This window comes from Rhinoderma darwinii, assembly GCF_050947455.1.
Source record: "Rhinoderma darwinii isolate aRhiDar2 chromosome 5 unlocalized genomic scaffold, aRhiDar2.hap1 SUPER_5_unloc_42, whole genome shotgun sequence".
Lineage (NCBI taxonomy): Eukaryota > Metazoa > Chordata > Amphibia > Anura > Rhinodermatidae > Rhinoderma > Rhinoderma darwinii.
Window position 1 is genome coordinate 673,477 of NW_027461801.1, and position 8,794 is coordinate 682,270.

At 47.7% G+C, this 8,794-nt stretch overlaps 6 non-coding genes across 6 annotated transcripts; all 6 read left to right on the top strand.

Annotated features, from left to right (window-relative positions):
• Nucleotides 1–115: 115 nt before the first annotated feature.
• On the top strand, nt 116–306 carry LOC142693374 (U2 spliceosomal RNA). Its single transcript, XR_012861724.1, has one exon. It is a non-coding gene; the product is annotated as a U2 spliceosomal RNA (small nuclear RNA).
• A 1,302-nt stretch (nt 307–1,608) lies between these two features.
• Nucleotides 1,609–1,799, top strand: LOC142693375 (U2 spliceosomal RNA). The gene has a single exon (XR_012861725.1). It is a non-coding gene; the product is annotated as a U2 spliceosomal RNA (small nuclear RNA).
• Nucleotides 1,800–3,087: 1,288 nt separating this feature from the next.
• LOC142693376 (U2 spliceosomal RNA) lies at nt 3,088–3,278 on the top strand. The gene has a single exon (XR_012861726.1). It is a non-coding gene; the product is annotated as a U2 spliceosomal RNA (small nuclear RNA).
• A 1,304-nt stretch (nt 3,279–4,582) lies between these two features.
• Nucleotides 4,583–4,773, top strand: LOC142693377 (U2 spliceosomal RNA). The gene has a single exon (XR_012861727.1). It is a non-coding gene; the product is annotated as a U2 spliceosomal RNA (small nuclear RNA).
• A 1,288-nt stretch (nt 4,774–6,061) lies between these two features.
• LOC142693381 (U2 spliceosomal RNA) lies at nt 6,062–6,252 on the top strand. Its single transcript, XR_012861729.1, has one exon. It is a non-coding gene; the product is annotated as a U2 spliceosomal RNA (small nuclear RNA).
• Nucleotides 6,253–7,543: 1,291 nt separating this feature from the next.
• LOC142693382 (U2 spliceosomal RNA) lies at nt 7,544–7,734 on the top strand. Its single transcript, XR_012861730.1, has one exon. It is a non-coding gene; the product is annotated as a U2 spliceosomal RNA (small nuclear RNA).
• Nucleotides 7,735–8,794: the final 1,060 nt, after the last annotated feature.

Here is an 8,794-nt window from a genome sequence, read left to right on the forward strand (position 1 = left end):
TGTGAGTGTGTGAGCCTGCAGGGCCCCATGGAATTGCCTAGAAGTAGGCTGAATCGCTGCAAGGGCTGAACAGCAGTATCGGGCAGGCTCGGGCAACGCGCGGCCCGTTCGGGTTATCGCTTCTCGGCCTTTTGGCTAAGATCAAGTGTAGTATCTGTTCTTATCAGTTTAATATCTGATACGTCCCCTATCTGGGGACCATATATTAAATGGATTTTTAGAACAGGGAGATGGAAATAGAGCTTGCTCTGTCCACTCCACGCATTGACCTGGTATTGCAGTATTTCCAGGACCGGTGCACCCTTTCCTTATGTGTTGACTAAAAGCAGATTCCAAAAGTGTTTTTTGTCTTTGCTATTGTTTCTGTCTTTCTGAAGGGATCTCCCCTTTTAATCCCATTATTTCAACACCTGTTGGACAATGCATGAGTGATAATGAGCTCATTGATTAAATGCAATTAATGAATAGATTGCCACCTCTTGTTGTGTGTCGTCTGTGTTTCTGTGTTTCCGGCATTTCACATTGGAACACCTCATTCACCTTCCTTGTCTTCTCTCCGCCCTCCCTTTTAGGTAAGTTAAAGAGCTGCACCTGAGCCAGCCACTGATTGATTGATTGATTGATTGATTGATTGATTGATTGATTGATTGATTGATTGATTGATTGATGCAGCACAACAGTCAAATAGTGGAGTGGAGTAGGGGAACAGCAAACAGCCAATAAAGCAGCCCGCCCGCTCGCCTGCCCGCCACAATGGACCTACCTGTGTACACTAGATGGATGTGATGGAATGTACTGTCGTCCCTACATTTCAAGAAGAAGTAAGAATTGCAGTTGCAACAAAGCCTTGCTTGCCTACAAAGAGAGCAGCAATTTGGATTTGTTACTATGTTTTACCTAGAAGAATAACAAACTGTGCAAGGATGGAGGTTGTAGGAGCAAGGAGAAGTTGTCTGTAAAGTTGGTGGATGCCTATTTTCCATTTTGCAGTCCCTTGTCTCCCTCTTGTGGCCTCCTGGAGGCAACTAGCTGTGCAAAAAAAAGACAGCCTGGCGGCCGGCTGTTGCAGTGTTGCCCTCTCAGGCAACACTGAGTGACTGACTGAGCCTCACCGTCTTATATAAAGTTCAGACGGAACTTTGCACGTGTCATAGTGGAGCCCTCAGGATTCCAGAGCCAGCTTTCTGACATCATAATGGGGCCTCAGAGATAAAAGCCTGGGCCCAGGCAGTGTTGGTCAGTGCTGCTCAGCAGGCAGCACTGGACTGGACTGGATTACAGCTGATACAAGGTGTGAAGGAACAAGGGGTGGCTGTGGGCATGCACTTGCTGCCGCTGCCAGTGTTTATCTGCATGGCAGCAGGGCATTTGGGCGTTGCCAGGAAGGCGTTTTTATGTAGATTCCTCCTCTTTCAGCACTGCATTGTGGTGCAAGCAAAAGAAGCAAATCCTGTCTGGCTTCCTCTCCGGCCTTTATTCACCTCCCGTGTAGCTGTGAGTGTGTGAGCCTGCAGGGCCCCATGGAATTGCCTAGAAGTAGGCTGAATCGCTGCAAGGGCTGAACAGCAGTATCGGGCAGGCTCGGGCAACGCGCGGCCCGTTCGGGTTATCGCTTCTCGGCCTTTTGGCTAAGATCAAGTGTAGTATCTGTTCTTATCAGTTTAATATCTGATACGTCCCCTATCTGGGGACCATATATTAAATGGATTTTTAGAACAGGGAGATGGAAATAGAGCTTGCTCTGTCCACTCCACGCATTGACCTGGTATTGCAGTATTTCCAGGACCGGTGCACCCTTTCCTTATGTGTTGACTAAAAGCAGATTCCAAAAGTGTTTTTTGTCTTTGCTATTGTTTCTGTCTTTCTGAAGGGATCTCCCCTTTTAATCCCATTATTTCAACACCTGTTGGACAATGCATGAGTGATAATGAGCTCATTGATTAAATGCAATTAATGAATAGATTGCCACCTCTTGTTGTGTGTCGTCTGTGTTTCTGTGTTTCCGGCATTTCACATTGGAACACCTCATTCACCTTCCTTGTCTTCTCTCCGCCCTCCCTTTTAGGTAAGTTAAAGAGCTGCACCTGAGCCAGCCACTGATTGATTGATTGATTGATTGATTGATTGATTGATTGATTGATTGATTGATGCAGCACAACAGTCAAATAGTGGAGTGGAGTAGGGGAACAGCAAACAGCCAATAAAGCAGCCCGCCCGCTCGCCTGCCCGCCACAATGGACCTACCTGTGTACACTAGATGGATGTGATGGAATGTACTGTCGTCCCTACATTTCAAGAAGAAGTAAGAATTGCAGTTGCAACAAAGCCTTGCTTGCCTACAAAGAGAGCAGCAATTTGGATTTGTTACTATGTTACCTAGAAGAATAACAAACTGTGCAAGGATGGAGGTTGTAGGAGCAAGGAGAAGTTGTCTGTAAAGTTGGTGGATGCCTATTTTCCATTTTGCAGTCCCTTGTCTCCCTCTTGTGGCCTCCTGGAGGCAACTAGCTGTGCAAAAAAAAGACAGCCTGGCGGCCGGCTGTTGCAGTGTTGCCCTCTCAGGCAACACTGAGTGACTGACTGAGCCTCACCGTCTTATATAAAGTTCAGACGGAACTTTGCACGTGTCATAGTGGAGCCCTCAGGATTCCAGAGCCAGCTTTCTGACATCATAATGGGGCCTCAGAGATAAAAGCCTGGGCCCAGGCAGTGTTGGTCAGTGCTGCTCAGCAGGCAGCACTGGACTGGACTGGATTACAGCTGATACAAGGTGTGAAGGAACAAGGGGTGGCTGTGGGCATGCACTTGCTGCCGCTGCCAGTGTTTATCTGCATGGCAGCAGGGCATTTGGGCGTTGCCAGGAAGGCGTTTTTATGTAGATTCCTCCTCTTTCAGCACTGCATTGTGGTGCAAGCAAAAGAAGCAAATCCTGTCTGGCTTCCTCTCCGGCCTTTATTCACCTCCCGTGTAGCTGTGAGTGTGTGAGCCTGCAGGGCCCCATGGAATTGCCTAGAAGTAGGCTGAATCGCTGCAAGGGCTGAACAGCAGTATCGGGCAGGCTCGGGCAACGCGCGGCCCGTTCGGGTTATCGCTTCTCGGCCTTTTGGCTAAGATCAAGTGTAGTATCTGTTCTTATCAGTTTAATATCTGATACGTCCCCTATCTGGGGACCATATATTAAATGGATTTTTAGAACAGGGAGATGGAAATAGAGCTTGCTCTGTCCACTCCACGCATTGACCTGGTATTGCAGTATTTCCAGGACCGGTGCACCCTTTCCTTATGTGTTGACTAAAAGCAGATTCCAAAAGTGTTTTTTGTCTTTGCTATTGTTTCTGTCTTTCTGAAGGGATCTCCCCTTTTAATCCCATTATTTCAACACCTGTTGGACAATGCATGAGTGATAATGAGCTCATTGATTAAATGCAATTAATGAATAGATTGCCACCTCTTGTTGTGTGTCGTCTGTGTTTCTGTGTTTCCGGCATTTCACATTGGAACACCTCATTCACCTTCCTTGTCTTCTCTCCGCCCTCCCTTTTAGGTAAGTTAAAGAGCTGCACCTGAGCCAGCCACTGATTGATTGATTGATTGATTGATTGATTGATTGATTGATTGATTGATTGATTGATTGATTGATTGATGCAGCACAACAGTCAAATAGTGGAGTGGAGTAGGGGAACAGCAAACAGCCAATAAAGCAGCCCGCCCGCTCGCCTGCCCGCCACAATGGACCTACCTGTGTACACTAGATGGATGTGATGGAATGTACTGTCGTCCCTACATTTCAAGAAGAAGTAAGAATTGCAGTTGCAACAAAGCCTTGCTTGCCTACAAAGAGAGCAGCAATTTGGATTTGTTACTATGTTACCTAGAAGAATAACAAACTGTGCAAGGATGGAGGTTGTAGGAGCAAGGAGAAGTTGTCTGTAAAGTTGGTGGATGCCTATTTTCCATTTTGCAGTCCCTTGTCTCCCTCTTGTGGCCTCCTGGAGGCAACTAGCTGTGCAAAAAAAAGACAGCCTGGCGGCCGGCTGTTGCAGTGTTGCCCTCTCAGGCAACACTGAGTGACTGACTGAGCCTCACCGTCTTATATAAAGTTCAGACGGAACTTTGCACGTGTCATAGTGGAGCCCTCAGGATTCCAGAGCCAGCTTTCTGACATCATAATGGGGCCTCAGAGATAAAAGCCTGGGCCCAGGCAGTGTTGGTCAGTGCTGCTCAGCAGGCAGCACTGGACTGGACTGGATTACAGCTGATACAAGGTGTGAAGGAACAAGGGGTGGCTGTGGGCATGCACTTGCTGCCGCTGCCAGTGTTTATCTGCATGGCAGCAGGGCATTTGGGCGTTGCCAGGAAGGCGTTTTTATGTAGATTCCTCCTCTTTCAGCACTGCATTGTGGTGCAAGCAAAAGAAGCAAATCCTGTCTGGCTTCCTCTCCGGCCTTTATTCACCTCCCGTGTAGCTGTGAGTGTGTGAGCCTGCAGGGCCCCATGGAATTGCCTAGAAGTAGGCTGAATCGCTGCAAGGGCTGAACAGCAGTATCGGGCAGGCTCGGGCAACGCGCGGCCCGTTCGGGTTATCGCTTCTCGGCCTTTTGGCTAAGATCAAGTGTAGTATCTGTTCTTATCAGTTTAATATCTGATACGTCCCCTATCTGGGGACCATATATTAAATGGATTTTTAGAACAGGGAGATGGAAATAGAGCTTGCTCTGTCCACTCCACGCATTGACCTGGTATTGCAGTATTTCCAGGACCGGTGCACCCTTTCCTTATGTGTTGACTAAAAGCAGATTCCAAAAGTGTTTTTTGTCTTTGCTATTGTTTCTGTCTTTCTGAAGGGATCTCCCCTTTTAATCCCATTATTTCAACACCTGTTGGACAATGCATGAGTGATAATGAGCTCATTGATTAAATGCAATTAATGAATAGATTGCCACCTCTTGTTGTGTGTCGTCTGTGTTTCTGTGTTTCCGGCATTTCACATTGGAACACCTCATTCACCTTCCTTGTCTTCTCTCCGCCCTCCCTTTTAGGTAAGTTAAAGAGCTGCACCTGAGCCAGCCACTGATTGATTGATTGATTGATTGATTGATTGATTGATTGATTGATTGATTGATGCAGCACAACAGTCAAATAGTGGAGTGGAGTAGGGGAACAGCAAACAGCCAATAAAGCAGCCCGCCCGCTCGCCTGCCCGCCACAATGGACCTACCTGTGTACACTAGATGGATGTGATGGAATGTACTGTCGTCCCTACATTTCAAGAAGAAGTAAGAATTGCAGTTGCAACAAAGCCTTGCTTGCCTACAAAGAGAGCAGCAATTTGGATTTGTTACTATGTTACCTAGAAGAATAACAAACTGTGCAAGGATGGAGGTTGTAGGAGCAAGGAGAAGTTGTCTGTAAAGTTGGTGGATGCCTATTTTCCATTTTGCAGTCCCTTGTCTCCCTCTTGTGGCCTCCTGGAGGCAACTAGCTGTGCAAAAAAAAGACAGCCTGGCGGCCGGCTGTTGCAGTGTTGCCCTCTCAGGCAACACTGAGTGACTGACTGAGCCTCACCGTCTTATATAAAGTTCAGACGGAACTTTGCACGTGTCATAGTGGAGCCCTCAGGATTCCAGAGCCAGCTTTCTGACATCATAATGGGGCCTCAGAGATAAAAGCCTGGGCCCAGGCAGTGTTGGTCAGTGCTGCTCAGCAGGCAGCACTGGACTGGACTGGATTACAGCTGATACAAGGTGTGAAGGAACAAGGGGTGGCTGTGGGCATGCACTTGCTGCCGCTGCCAGTGTTTATCTGCATGGCAGCAGGGCATTTGGGCGTTGCCAGGAAGGCGTTTTTATGTAGATTCCTCCTCTTTCAGCACTGCATTGTGGTGCAAGCAAAAGAAGCAAATCCTGTCTGGCTTCCTCTCCGGCCTTTATTCACCTCCCGTGTAGCTGTGAGTGTGTGAGCCTGCAGGGCCCCATGGAATTGCCTAGAAGTAGGCTGAATCGCTGCAAGGGCTGAACAGCAGTATCGGGCAGGCTCGGGCAACGCGCGGCCCGTTCGGGTTATCGCTTCTCGGCCTTTTGGCTAAGATCAAGTGTAGTATCTGTTCTTATCAGTTTAATATCTGATACGTCCCCTATCTGGGGACCATATATTAAATGGATTTTTAGAACAGGGAGATGGAAATAGAGCTTGCTCTGTCCACTCCACGCATTGACCTGGTATTGCAGTATTTCCAGGACCGGTGCACCCTTTCCTTATGTGTTGACTAAAAGCAGATTCCAAAAGTGTTTTTTGTCTTTGCTATTGTTTCTGTCTTTCTGAAGGGATCTCCCCTTTTAATCCCATTATTTCAACACCTGTTGGACAATGCATGAGTGATAATGAGCTCATTGATTAAATGCAATTAATGAATAGATTGCCACCTCTTGTTGTGTGTCGTCTGTGTTTCTGTGTTTCCGGCATTTCACATTGGAACACCTCATTCACCTTCCTTGTCTTCTCTCCGCCCTCCCTTTTAGGTAAGTTAAAGAGCTGCACCTGAGCCAGCCACTGATTGATTGATTGATTGATTGATTGATTGATTGATTGATTGATTGATTGATTGAGCAGCACAACAGTCAAATAGTGGAGTGGAGTAGGGGAACAGCAAACAGCCAATAAAGCAGCCCGCCCGCTCGCCTGCCCGCCACAATGGACCTACCTGTGTACACTAGATGGATGTGATGGAATGTACTGTCGTCCCTACATTTCAAGAAGAAGTAAGAATTGCAGTTGCAACAAAGCCTTGCTTGCCTACAAAGAGAGCAGCAATTTGGATTTGTTACTATGTTACCTAGAAGAATAACAAACTGTGCAAGGATGGAGGTTGTAGGAGCAAGGAGAAGTTGTCTGTAAAGTTGGTGGATGCCTATTTTCCATTTTGCAGTCCCTTGTCTCCCTCTTGTGGCCTCCTGGAGGCAACTAGCTGTGCAAAAAAAAGACAGCCTGGCGGCCGGCTGTTGCAGTGTTGCCCTCTCAGGCAACACTGAGTGACTGACTGAGCCTCACCGTCTTATATAAAGTTCAGACGGAACTTTGCACGTGTCATAGTGGAGCCCTCAGGATTCCAGAGCCAGCTTTCTGACATCATAATGGGGCCTCAGAGATAAAAGCCTGGGCCCAGGCAGTGTTGGTCAGTGCTGCTCAGCAGGCAGCACTGGACTGGACTGGATTACAGCTGATACAAGGTGTGAAGGAACAAGGGGTGGCTGTGGGCATGCACTTGCTGCCGCTGCCAGTGTTTATCTGCATGGCAGCAGGGCATTTGGGCGTTGCCAGGAAGGCGTTTTTATGTAGATTCCTCCTCTTTCAGCACTGCATTGTGGTGCAAGCAAAAGAAGCAAATCCTGTCTGGCTTCCTCTCCGGCCTTTATTCACCTCCCGTGTAGCTGTGAGTGTGTGAGCCTGCAGGGCCCCATGGAATTGCCTAGAAGTAGGCTGAATCGCTGCAAGGGCTGAACAGCAGTATCGGGCAGGCTCGGGCAACGCGCGGCCCGTTCGGGTTATCGCTTCTCGGCCTTTTGGCTAAGATCAAGTGTAGTATCTGTTCTTATCAGTTTAATATCTGATACGTCCCCTATCTGGGGACCATATATTAAATGGATTTTTAGAACAGGGAGATGGAAATAGAGCTTGCTCTGTCCACTCCACGCATTGACCTGGTATTGCAGTATTTCCAGGACCGGTGCACCCTTTCCTTATGTGTTGACTAAAAGCAGATTCCAAAAGTGTTTTTTGTCTTTGCTATTGTTTCTGTCTTTCTGAAGGGATCTCCCCTTTTAATCCCATTATTTCAACACCTGTTGGACAATGCATGAGTGATAATGAGCTCATTGATTAAATGCAATTAATGAATAGATTGCCACCTCTTGTTGTGTGTCGTCTGTGTTTCTGTGTTTCCGGCATTTCACATTGGAACACCTCATTCACCTTCCTTGTCTTCTCTCCGCCCTCCCTTTTAGGTAAGTTAAAGAGCTGCACCTGAGCCAGCCACTGATTGATTGATTGATTGATTGATTGATTGATTGATTGATTGATTGATTGATGCAGCACAACAGTCAAATAGTGGAGTGGAGTAGGGGAACAGCAAACAGCCAATAAAGCAGCCCGCCCGCTCGCCTGCCCGCCACAATGGACCTACCTGTGTACACTAGATGGATGTGATGGAATGTACTGTCGTCCCTACATTTCAAGAAGAAGTAAGAATTGCAGTTGCAACAAAGCCTTGCTTGCCTACAAAGAGAGCAGCAATTTGGATTTGTTACTATGTTACCTAGAAGAATAACAAACTGTGCAAGGATGGAGGTTGTAGGAGCAAGGAGAAGTTGTCTGTAAAGTTGGTGGATGCCTATTTTCCATTTTGCAGTCCCTTGTCTCCCTCTTGTGGCCTCCTGGAGGCAACTAGCTGTGCAAAAAAAAGACAGCCTGGCGGCCGGCTGTTGCAGTGTTGCCCTCTCAGGCAACACTGAGTGACTGACTGAGCCTCACCGTCTTATATAAAGTTCAGACGGAACTTTGCACGTGTCATAGTGGAGCCCTCAGGATTCCAGAGCCAGCTTTCTGACATCATAATGGGGCCTCAGAGATAAAAGCCTGGGCCCAGGCAGTGTTGGTCAGTGCTGCTCAGCAGGCAGCACTGGACTGGACTGGATTACAGCTGATACAAGGTGTGAAGGAACAAGGGGTGGCTGTGGGCATGCACTTGCTGCCGCTGCCAGTGTTTATCTGCATGGCAGCAGGGCATTTGGGCGTTGCC